The following is a 13,524-nucleotide window of genomic DNA, read 5'->3' on the forward strand; positions in this document are numbered from 1 at the left end:
TAAACTACAGGATCCATGATGACTTCTCTTCAAGAGACTAACACAGTAGTGGACGCCATATGAAATCAGTCCTGAGAGTCCAGTAGCTTGTATCCGAAGCACTGTTTCCCATTTACTGTTATCCTCGCACCCTCCCATTGACACAGAAATTACACCACGATTGAAAAATTCAGGCTCCACACTGTTTCTCTGCAAGAGACAAACACAGCTTCTGTCATGGCTAGATCTTCTCCTGGGAGTGAAGTAGCTTGAATACGATGCGGCACTGCCTATTTACTGTAACCCTCCCACAATCTCATCGACGATGCTACCAATAAATTGGGTGGCGATTGAAAACTACTGGCTCCATGCAGACGTTTCTCAAAGAGACTAACACGGCTGCGGTAGCTGCGTGGAATGTATCCTCAGATTACAGTAGCTTGTACGCGATGCACTACTGCCTATTTACTCGCACCATCCCGTCAGAGTGGACACAGAAATTCTACGCGATTGAAAACTACAGGCTCTATGTCGTCTTCTCTCCAAGACATAAACACGGCTGCGGTCGCCACATGGAACCTCTTATTTGGATTACAGAAGCTTGTATCAGAGGCACCACTGCCTGTTAACTGTAACCCACACCCACCCATTGACGATGCGTCCCTGAAATTGCGTCGCAGTTGAAAAATACAGGCTATACGCCGATTTCTATGCAAGAGAGTAACACGGTAGCGGTCGCCGCATGGAACCTATCGTGGGAGTTCAATTGGTTGTATAAGATGCACCACTGCATGTTTACTGTAACCCTTGCACCGTCCCAGTGAGAATGCGACACAGAAATTGCATCGCGTATGAAATCTACAGACTCCATGCCGACTTCTCTGCTAGAGGCTAAAGCGGATGCGGTCACTGATTGGAATGTCATATGGGAGTCCATTAGGTTGTATCCGATGCACCACTGCCGGTTTACTGTAACTCTCACACCCTCCCACTGACGATGTGACCGAGATATGGCGTCGCGATTGATTACTACAGGCTCCATGCTGACTTCTCTCCAAGACACTAACACGGCTTTAGTTGCCACATGGAACCTTTCCTAGGAATTCTCTAGTTTGCATCCGAAGCACTAGTTCCCATCTAATTTAACCTTCACACCCTTACACTGACGATTCGACACAAAAATTGCGTCGCAATTGAAAAATACAAGATCCATGCTATCTATAATAGATTAACACGCTATCTTGTGGTCTCATGGAACCCCTTCTGGGAGCATAGTAGCTTGTATCCAATGAGCCATTGCCCATTTATTGTAACCCTTGCATCCTCCAATTGATGATGCAACACAGAAATTGCGTCGTGATTGAAATATACGGGCTCAATGAAGACTTGTATCCAAGAGACTACACGGATGTGGTCGTTGCATTGAACCTCACATAGGAATACAGTACCATTAATTCGATGCACCACTGCCCGTTCACTGTAACTCTCGACCCTCCTATTGAGGATGTAACACAAGAATTGCATCACAATTGAAAACTACAGGCTCCATGCCGAGTTCTCTACAAGTGACTAACAAGGTAGCGGTCGCCGCATGGAATCTCTCCTGGGAGTCCAGTAGCTACTATCCGGTGCACTATTCCCGTTTACTGTAACTCTCCCACACTCCCATTGTCGATTCGCCATATAAATTGCGGCGCGATCGAAAAATTCATGCCCCATTGAGATTTCTCTGCAAGAGACTAACACGGTAGTGATCGCCACGTGGAACCCCTCCCGGAAGTCCGGAAACTTGTATCCATTGCTCTAGCGCCCACTTACTGTAACACTAGCACCCTCCCATCGACAATTCGACACAGAAATTGCGCTACAGCTGAAATATACAGGTCCATGTCGACTTCTCTACAAGAGACTAACATGGAGTGATCTTCGCATGGATCCTCTAATGGGAGTCCAGTGGGTTGAATCCGATGCGTCACACCCCATTTTCTGTAGCCCTTGCCCCCTCCCACACAGAAATTGTGTCGTGATTGCAATCTACAGGATGCATGCCGACTTCTCTGCAAGAGACAAATACGGTAGCATTCATCATACGGAACCCCTGCTCGCAGTCCAGTTGGCTATATCCGATGCACACTGCTAGTTTACTGTAACCCTCGCACCCTCCCGTTGACGATGCGCCACACAAATGGCGTCATGATTGATACCTGCAGGTTCCATGCCGACATCTCACAAAGAGACTATTTTGCTGTGGTCGCTGCGTAGAACGTATCTTCGGAGTCCTGTAGCTTGTATGCAATGCACCACTTCCTGTGCCCGCATCTCGTGGTCGTGCGGTAGCGTTCTCGCTTCCCACGCCCGGGTTCCCGGGTTCGATTCCCGGCGGGGTCAGGGATTTTCTCTGCCTCGTGATGGCTGGGTGTTGTGTGCTGTCCTTAGGTTAGTTAGGTTTAAGTAGTTCTAAGTTCTAGGGGACTGATGACCGTAGCAGTTAAGTCCCATAGTGCTCAGAGCCATTTGAACCATTTTGAACCACTTCCTGTATGCTATAAACTTCGCACCCTCCCATTCACAATGCGACAAATGAATTGCAACGCTGTGGAAATCTACAGGCTACATGTCGTCTTCTCGCCAAGAGACTAACATGGCTGTGTTTATCGCCGCCGCTGAATCCTCTAATGGGAGTGAAATAGTTTCAATCCAATGCACCACTGATTCTTTACTGTAACTTCGCGCTTTCCCAAACATGATGCGACACCGAAATTGCGTCGCGGTTGAAATCTACAGGCTCCATGCCGACTTCTCTGCAAGAGACTGAGACGGCTGCGTTAGCTGTGTAGGAGCCTGCAATGGGAGTCCAGTAGCTTGTATCCTATGCTACACTGCACGTTAACTGTAACCCTCGAACGCTCCAATAGATGATGAGAAACAGAAATTGCTTCTCTTTCAAAAACTACAGGATCCATGCCGTCTTCTCTCCAGGAGACTAACACGGCTGCAGTCGACGCTTGGAAACTCTATTGAAAATCCAAAATCTTGTATACGATGCACCACTGTACGTTTACTCTAATCCTCACACCCACCCTATGAAGATGCGATATAGAAATTGATTCTCTTTTAAGAACTACAGGATACATGCCGACCTACCTCCAAGAGACTAACACGACTGCGACCGCCGCATGGAACCTCTCCAGGGAGTGCAGTAGCTTGAATCCGATGCCTCAGTGTCGGTTTAATGTAACACTCACACACTCCCATTGACGATGAGACATAGAAATTGCGTCGCGATTGAAAACTATAGGCTCCATGCCGACTTCTCTACACGAGACTAACACGGCTCCGGTCGCCGCATGCAAACTATAATGGGAGTTCTGTAGCTTGTATACGATGCACCACTGCCCGTATACTGTAAATCTCACAACCTCCTATTGACGACGCGAACTTGAAATTGCGTCTCGAATGAAAACTAAGGGCACCATGCCGACTTCTATCCAACACACTAACATGGCAGAAGTCGCTGCATAGAACCTCTCCACGCACTGCAGTAGCTTGAGCCTCAAGCTCCACTGCCCGTTTACTGGAACCTCACTCCCTCCCATTGACGTTGCAACAGTGAAATTGAGTCGCGATTGAAAACTACAGGCTCGATGCCAACTTGTCTCCAAGAGACTACACAGATGTGGTCGCCGCTTCTACCACACACAGGAGACCTGTAGCATCAATTCGATGCACCACTACATGTATACCGCAACTCTCGCACATTGCCAGTGAGGATGTGACACAGGAAAAGAATCACATTTGAAAATTACAGGATCCATGACACCTTCTTTGCCAGAGGCTAACAGGGTGGCGGTCGCTCCCTGAAACCTATCCTGGGAGGGCGGTACGTTGTATCCGATGCACCACCGCACTTATACTGGTAACTCACACATTCCCATTGACGACGCAACAGGGAATTACGCCACAATTGAAAACTACAGCCTCGATGCAAACTTTTCTCCAAGAGACTACTCGGATGTAATCGCCGCATTCTACCACCCATTGGAATGCAGTAGCCTTAATCCCATGCAACACACCACGTTTACCGAAACCCTGCACTCTCCCAGTGAGGATCTGACACAGGAAAAACGTCGCAACTGAATATTACAGCCTCAATGACACCTTCTTTGCGAGAGGCTAACATGGAGGCAGTCGCTCCCTGCAACCTCTCCTGGGAGTGCAGTGTGTTGTATCCGATGCCCCTCCGCCCCTTTAATGGTACCTCACACATTCCTGTTGGCGATGCAAAAGAGAAATTGCGTCGCGATTGGAAACTACAGTATCGATGCGAACTTGTCTACAAGAGAATACTCGGATGTGGTCGCCGCATTCTACCACCCACAGGAGTGCAGTAGCATGAATTTGATGCACGACTGCACGTTTACCGTAACCCTCGCACTCTCCCAGTGAGGATGTGACACAGGAATGACGTCGCTATTGAAAATTACACCCTCCATGACATTTTTATGAGAGGCTAACACAGAGGCGGTTTCTCCCTGTAACCTCTCCTGGCAGTGCGGTTGGTTGTAACCAATGCACCACGGCCCTTTTACTGGTAGCCCCACACCATCCCATTGACGATGCGATGGAGAAATAGCTTCCGATTCAGAACTATATGCTCGATGCCGACTAACACAGCTTCGGTCGCGGCATTAAACATCGCATAGGAGTACAGTAGCTGGAATTCAATTAACCACTGCCCGTCTACTGTAACCCTCACACCCTCCCAGTGAGTATGTGACACAGGAATTGCTTCGAGATTGAAAACTACAAGCTCCACGTCGACTTCTGTCCACGGACCTAACATGGCTGCGGTCGCACCATGGAACCTCTCCTGGGAGTGAGGTAGGTTGAATCTGATGCACCGTTGCACGTTTAATGTATACTTCGCACCCTCCAAATGACGTTGCTACAGGAGAATTTACTTCCCAATTTAAAACCTCAGGCTCCATACTCTTTTCTGCAAGAGAAAAACACGGCTGGGGTCGCCGCTGGATCCTCTCCTGGAAGTGAACGAGCTTCAATCCAATGGACAGCTGCTTTTTTACTATAACCATTGCACCTTCCCATTGACCATGAGACAGAGAAACTTCATATCGATTGGTTCATAATGGCTCCATGCCGACTTCTCTACACAAGACTAACAAGGCCTCGGTGGCCGCATGGAACCTCCAACGGGCCTCTAGTACCTTGTATCAGATGCACCACTGACGTTAACTGTAACTCTCACACTCTCCAATTGACGATGCGATCGAGAAATTTCGACGCACTTGAAAACTAGAGGCTCCATGTTGACATTTCTCCGAGAGACTAACACCGTTGTGATCACCACATGGAATCTCTACTGGGAGTCCAGTTACAATGCACCACTCGCTGTACACTGTAAACCATGCACCTAGCCAGTGAGGTTGCGACACAGAAATTGTGTGGAAATTGAAAACTACAGGCTAAATGCCGACTTCTCTCTAGGAGACTAGTAAGTCTGCGGTCGGCCACGGAACCTTTAAGAGGAGTCCAGTAGCTTGCATCCGATCCTCACTACCCGTTTACTGTAACTCTCACAACCTCCCGTTCACGATGCGACCCAGAAAATGCGCCCTAATTGAAAACTACAGGCTCCATGCCTAGTTCTGTCCAAGTGATTAACACGGTAGCGGTCACCGCATGTAACCACTCCTGGAAGTCCAGTAGCTAGTATCCGATGCACTGTTCCCCGTTTACTGTAACCCTTATACCCTCACGATGCGACACAGAAATTGCGTCGCGAGTGAAAACTACAGGCTCGATGCCAATTTCTCTCCAAGACACTAACACGGCTGCGCCTCCGCATGGAACCTCTAATGGTATTACACTGGCTTGTATCCGACGCACCACTGCTCGTCAACTGTAACTCTCACACCCTCCTATTGACGATGTGACTCCGAAACTGCGTCGCGATTGATAACTACAGGTTCCATGCCTTCATCTCTCCAAGGGACTAACACGGTAGCGGACGCTGCATGGGTCCCCTCCGGGGTGTCCAGTACCTAATATCCGATGTACTATTGCTCCTTTACTGCAACCTTCACACTCTCCCATTTACAGTTCGACACAGAAATTGCTACACGATTGAAAATTAGAGTCTATATGTCGACTTTTCTGCAAGGGACTAAGACGGCAGCGGCCGCCGCATGGAACGCTTCCTGGGAGTCCAAAGCTAGTATCCGATGCACTATTTATCGTTTACAGTAACTCTAACACCGTCCCATTTACGATTCGACACGGAAATTGTTTGGCCGTTTAAAAATGCAGGCTCCATGCGGACTTCTCTGAAAGAGACTAACACGGCTGCAGTCGTCGCATGGACCGTATCCTGGGGGTGAAGTAGCTTTAATCCGATACACCACTGTCCGTCTACTGTAACCTTTGCACCCACCCAGTGAGGATGCCACACAGAAATTGCGTCGCAATTGACAACTCCAGGCTCCATCACCGACTCCTGTCCAAGAGATTTACATCGTAGTGGTCCCCGAATGGAATCTCTCCAGAGAGTCCAGTAGTTTCTGACCTGTAAACCGATGCACCAATGCCTGTTTACTGTAACCCTCACACCCCCCTACTGAGAATGCGACACAGGAATTGAGAAGCGCCGACCGGAGTTCTAGGCGCTTCAGTCTGGAACCGCGCGACCGCTGCGGTCGCAGGTTCGAATCTGCCTCGGGCATGGATGTGTGTGATGTCATTAGGTTAGTTAGGTTTAAGTAGTTATGAGTTCTAGGGGACTGCTGACCTCAGATGTTAAGTCCCATACTGCTCAGAGCCATTTGAACCATTGAATTGAGTCGCAATGAAGGACCTCTCTCCAAGAGAATAACATCGTAGCTGTCACCGAATTTAACCTCTACTGGAAATCCAGAAGCTTCTATCCGGTGCACGACTGCCCGTTTACTGTGACCCTCGCGCCCACCCAGCGAGAATGCAACACAGAAATTGCGTCGCGACTGAAAACTACAGGTTCTATACCGACAGTAGCCCTTGCACCCTCCCAGTGATGAAGCGACACAAAACTAGCGTCGCGATCGTAACTACGATCTCTACGCCGGATTCTCTACAAGAGACTAACACATGGCAGTCTCCACATGAAACATCTCTTGGGAGTGCAGTAGCTTGAATCCGATGCACCACTGCTCATTTAATGTAACGCTCGCATATTCCCAGTGAGGATGCAACACAGAAATTGCATTGTGATTGAAAGCTAGATGCGCCATAACGATTTCTCTCCAAGAGACTCTCATGGCTGTGGTCGCTACATGGAACATCTCCTAGGAGACCAGTTGCTTGTATCCGATGCACCACTACCCATTTATTGTAACCATCTCGTCCCCCCCCCCCCCCCTCCTCCCACAGTGAGGATGCCACACAAAAATTGCGTCACGATTGAAAACTACCTGCTCCATGCCGACTTCTCTCCCAGAGATTAACACCGCGGTGCTCCCCACATGGAACCTCTCTTAGGAGTCCAGTAGCTTGTACCTGATCCAGCACTGCACATATACTGTAACCCTCGCACACTTCCATTGACGATGGAACACAGAAATTGTGTCGCGATTGAAAACTACAGGCTCCATACCGACCTCTCCCTAACAGGGCTATGGTTGATGCATGGAATCTCTCCTATTAATAAAATAGTTGCAACGCTGGGAAAGCGGTCTGTGTGGCGTCACCTGGGGCAGGTGTTTGCCTTCCGTAACTGGGTTAAAACCCGCCAGGAGACCCTCTGATTCCTGGAAATCTTCGGACTTGTTTCTGAAGTGCGCTTGTGGCTCAGTGGAATCTGAGTGGGGTGGGGACCGCAATGTCCTATCCCTTGGCCTTGACGTGGCCCTGGCGCTCAGGAGCTCCTTGGTTGGTCTGACGCTAAGACGGAAGAGCCATCCATACTTGACGTTAAAAGGCTGGGTGCAATCATCACTGGTCTGCACTGGCCCACCGTGAATTATCAAGAGCAGTGGGAGAAACATGGTCGGTACGATCCCCCAGTACGTGGGGAGGCCCTCTGGGGACCGTAACGGGTTTGAGTGCCACACCATCTCGATGATATCAAACTCCACAGCAAAAGATCTGGACCATAACAGCATTACATCATAACATCATCACAATATCACAACATCTCCAAGCTGTGGAATGGTGAGGATTGTCGTTGTGTCAACGAAGGATGTAAAACTCCAGTCAAGTTAAGACGTTAAACGCCCCAACCTGAGGCGAAAGCGAAGGGTGCATGCCACAGGGGAAGCTGCGTTACGAGAGACACACTACCTCTCTCTCTTCGAGCATGGCGGTCGGGCGAGGGTATGAGGGTAAGTCTAACGTCGATCTTGGAACCCTGCGGCCCGGCTGCTATTGTTCCTCACATCTTGGACGACGTTAAAGGTTCCCCAGCCCAAGGCGAAAGCAAAGTGTGCATCATTGCGCACCCAGCTGCGCAACAGGGACACAAACCCTGTCTCTCCCAGGTTCTAGGTCGAGCGGTGGTGTAGGGCAGGTGCAGTGTGTTGCTGGCTTTTGGTGCGATGTGTTGTGCCTGCCCAGCGCTGCTGCTCCCCAGAACGCAGAGACACGCCACCAACTGCGTCTCTGCTTCCGGTTGCTTGGTTTGCCGTCGTGTTATCTCGTCCTGAGTTGGCAAGTATACCTCGCCGCCCCTCATGGTCTTCCGAGACGTGTTCCGCAAGCCCAGGAGGTGCTAACAAAGCCTGGGTCCGGTTAGATGGGTCCAGATCCCCGAACGATTGGGTGACCGGCCCACCACCTGAGTAGGAGTGGGTCCTTGGCTGCAAGTAGGGGCTAGTAGGGGCAAAGGGCATACTTGCCAATGCAGGGTGAGTGAAATCAGCGGTGACCAGGAACTGAAGGGGACCAGTGCGCTGGAAATGGCACGTTGACCCCAGTACCTCTGAGGGGTCCTTGGTCTAGGAGCGAGGCCGGTGGACGAGCTGCTGTGTAGTCTCCCCCCCCCCCCCCCCATGCCAGAGGAGCCGGTCCAGGGCTCCCAATCTTTTCGCTTGTCTAAAATAATGATGGCTTCTAACGAGACAAGCGACTCTAGTGGACCCACAAGAGCTGGGTTAGGCGACAGAAGAAAACGTTATGGATCGACATTTGAGGTTGACTCAGTTCCTCGATCAAAATATTAAAAATGGAAAGATGAGTCAGGCTGCAGTACAGACAATGCCAAATGAGCTAGCGACTTGGGCAGTTCCCAACGCTAAGGTCGAGGGCAGACTGGAGGAGCTAGAAAAAGAAAATGAGAGATTAAGGGAACAGTCAGTGAAAACATGGGCTGGTGTGGCTGCGCAAGCAGCAACAAAGGCCCAATCAACCAGGGAGTCTATAGCTAATGTATCCAAACGACAGCACATGGCAGTATAGCTAAAACCATGAATGAACGCGTTAAAAGGGTATTTGAGGCGTTACGAAAGCAAGTTAAACAAATTGAAAGCGAAATCGTAGGAAAAGACAGTGGAAGAAATTTAGAATCACCGATAGCAGCGGGTTTTGAACAAAATGATTTATTTCATTTACGAGATGCAACAAGAGAGTGCCAGGTGCGCGAACATGACAATAATCGACATTCGGACTGGGAGAGACGCGGTAGGTCTTTGTCGCCACGAGGCGAAAACTTTGACTATAAACACCTTTTAACTGCTCGGAAATTTAAGATCTTTCGCAGTTCTAATAATAACATACATCCATGTTCATGGTTAGATCAATTTATGTACGCACTTCCGCCAAATTAGCCACTAAGTCACAAACTGGAACTTACGTGTGGATATTTAGGTCCTCAGGGGATTCACTACACTAAGTGAATATGTGCCGTAGCGTGAACAGGGCCCCGATAGTCCAGTCAAATAGTAGATATACCTTGCAAAAGGTGAGGTAGAAGAGTTTATTTTTTCAACTCGTTCATATGGTTGGAAAGTAGAAAACCGAGTTTTGCCAACAAAATTTCGCTTGGAAAAACTTTCTGCAGTCAAAAAACTTCGAAAAATTCGGACTTTTTTCAGTTTTTCAAAATATCTCAGTTTCATTTGCTCCTATCGTTTTGACGTCTATTTTCTTTTTAAAAGAGCACAAAATTCTCTACAAATTTGATTCTTGCCATTTGTTTCTACTCCCAATATCTAAGGTTCTACAGCGCCTCAAAAAATTACCAATTTTTCAAATTTTGAGCATAGTGGCAAGATACCAAATTTTTGAACACTATTTTTTCAGTTTCTGTTTGTGTAGTATAAATACATTATACATCATGTTATAAGTTGGAATTTACAACCTCACTTTCAGGTATTCAATTTCTCTGTATGCAACATGAGGATTGCTGGGCACCCAACTATTGTGATTCTTACATCACTAGCTGAAGTTCACTATGGGCCACCTCAGCCCTGGTATTTGTAAAACTATAAATATAAAAATACATCATTAAGAGACATAAACACACACACACACACACACACACACACACACACACATACATACGCACACAAAATAAATTGTCTCAGGAAACTGAATTATTATTAGCTGCAATAGGTAACCTAATTAGGTAGGTAATTATTCTTGTGTATAAAAGCCACACAGTTGACATTAAACATAAGTAGCTTTATTACAACTAAAATGCATTATCAGTTACTAAAAAATGTTGACAGTTCTGGGTGTGTAATACTTGTAATATTGCACTTAAGCGCAATTGAGACAGATATGAGCATCATTTCCAACGTTTTGATGGGCGAGGTTCCTCAGTGTCACCAGAAATACCTAGAATTACGGATTCAGGGTCTGTACATAGAGTTGATCCCAGATTGACCTCTTCTTTAAACAGCGAGTCGGCCTCAGCAAGTTCGTTGGTTTCGTCAGCGGTTTCCTCAACATCCTCCATAACATCTTCTTCACTGTCTTCATATAAAAAGTTTGGCACGTTTTCACAGTTGACCCCAATACATTTCCTGCAAATTGAAGAACATTTCAAACCCACTTTTCTGCAGGAGCACGCTCCGCCAAAGTTCAGCCTGCATGAGCATGAAACAATGTGAAGAAGTGCTTCAGGTGCTGGATCTTGGCTCATTATAACGGGTATTGGACCGTGGTCACTGTGATTCCAGCCCCATTTCTCAGGAAGTTCCCAGTTTCCCACCCAAGTTCGGACTTGATGGTAAGTCCGCAACGAATGATGTTGTGCAGCATCTTGTGTAGGTGGCAACCGTGCAAGATTCAGTTTGCTTTTTGTGGCAGACTTGGTGAATGTACCGCAAATGGTCTAGTGTGTGGGAGCTGCTGACAGCTCCACTGTACAATGCGATAGTAACCTGTTCTCCTGCAGTTATTATTTCTTCACGGGTAGCATGTGGTTTACTGAACGTGCAAAGCGCTGAGGTTAGGTGTTCGCTTTTCGCAACAATATTGCAGCACTTAATTTTTCCTAGACCAAAAAAAGCAGATGTTGTGTCACATCCGCTAAAGGCGTGAGTAAACAGAATATATTCAATGTCAAACTTGTAAGACGCAGTGGAAAACCACTCCTTCTGCATTTCCTCTTCTTCGCTTTAAGAAAAATAAGTTTTAAATGCCTTGCCCCAAACCGTTCATGAGCACAAGCAGGTCAACATCTTCTCCTACAATGACAACACTTCCAAAATCTTTGTTACAATTATAACGTCAGCATCTTCTTGTGCCTGGTGCACTTCAATGCTACACTCCATAAATTGCATTTCAAGAAGTGTGATCAAACGCATCTTGTTTCGTTCGTTGTACAAGAACTTGTCCTGAGGGACCTGGTTCACTATCTCTGACTCAACCACAACGTCAACCGAAGAATGTTGTTTGGACCTACGAATCCTCTCAGCACTCTTTGTGCTACATTTGTCTCCCTCACATGGATACCCATCAAATACAATAGCAAATTCAGATCCAAAATGACGTTGCAGGTAAGAAACATAGTTTTGGGCTATTGACTTGAAGCAAACATTTCGAGTCCAAGTCACTTTGTGGATAAGGTACCCTCCATCAATGACAAAAAATTTACTCGGTCCACCTGACTTCACATTTTCCACTGGAACGAAGGCATTGTAGAATGTAGATTTTGTTCCCTTCCGCATGCCTTTTTCTGAGAATAGGGACATTGGGTAAGGAGCAAGTTCATATTTCAGAAAGGCTTTTAACTCTTCTTCACTTTGTTTCATTAAACAAATCCTTTGGAAAAGAGTTAAAGGATCAATAGGAGTAATTTTAGTGCTCCCAGCTTTTAGAGAATTGAACGCAGAAAGTAGAGTCACAACTTTATCTTTTCTACGGAACTTTACATCGTGGAAATTGTGACCAACTATTATTTGTTCGAAATTTGAAAAAATGGTATTTTTTGACGCGCTGTAGCGCCTTAGATACTGGGAATAGAAAAAAATGGCAAGAATCAAATTTGTAGAGAATTTTGTGCTCTTTAAAAAAGGAAATAGACGTCAAAGCGATAGGAGCAAATGAAACAGATATTTTGAAAAAACTGAAAAAAGTCCGAATTTTTCGAAGTTTTTTGACTGCATAAAGTTTTCCCAAGAGAAATTTTGTTGGTATAACTTGGTTTTATAACCTTTCCAACAATATGAACGAGTTAAAAAATTAAATCTTATACCCCACCCTTTGCAAGGTACAGGCTTTTTTTTCTGACAGTTTCACTGAGCTGTAGTGGTGCTATTTCCCTTTTAGTTTTCTGAACTGCTGCCTACTCTTTTACTATTCTTTGTATCTATCAAAACAACTCTTCAACTATCAATCTATCTTGAAAGGAGTCAGTAAAGAATAACCGGATATGACTATTTTACCCAAAAGTGACAGTTTTCAGGATATTGATGAAAAACGAACCGGCGACGCGCATGCGCGCACTTATTAGAGATTGTAATAATTTAAATGATTTTTATCATGCATTTCTATCGGCATATTGGTCCGAAAACACGCAAGACAGAGTCAAACATAGTCTTATTATGCAGCGTAATTTTAAACAGTCTGAGTTCCGCACGCTGACAGAATACTTTGAAGACATGATTCGAAAGAATCAATATCTTTCCAACCCTTATAGCCCGTATTAATTCGTATTTGTTTAACTAAGCTGCCACAATGGATAAGACACATTGCTTTAGCCGGAAGATGTAAAGACGACATTGAAACTTTTAAGACTTTGCTAGAAGAACTTGAGTATGACAACGACGACGGAACTTCCCGTAATTTTTTCAGTAACGGTAATAACAATAGATTTTCAGAGAAAAGGGATAATGATCGGAACGGACGTTATAGCGGTAATTTTGAAAATGACAGACGAAACAGACAGGTCAATAGATACCAGCTTTATGACAATAACAGACGTTCTAACAGAAATTACACAGACAAGTATAATAACAGAAATTCTTACCGGAATGATCAATCATACGGAAACAGTAATTGGTATCATCAAGACAGAAATTACTCATACAATAATAGAAATTCTTACTACAG

This window comes from Schistocerca cancellata, chromosome 9, assembly GCF_023864275.1.
Source record: "Schistocerca cancellata isolate TAMUIC-IGC-003103 chromosome 9, iqSchCanc2.1, whole genome shotgun sequence".
NCBI lineage: Eukaryota > Metazoa > Arthropoda > Insecta > Orthoptera > Acrididae > Schistocerca > Schistocerca cancellata.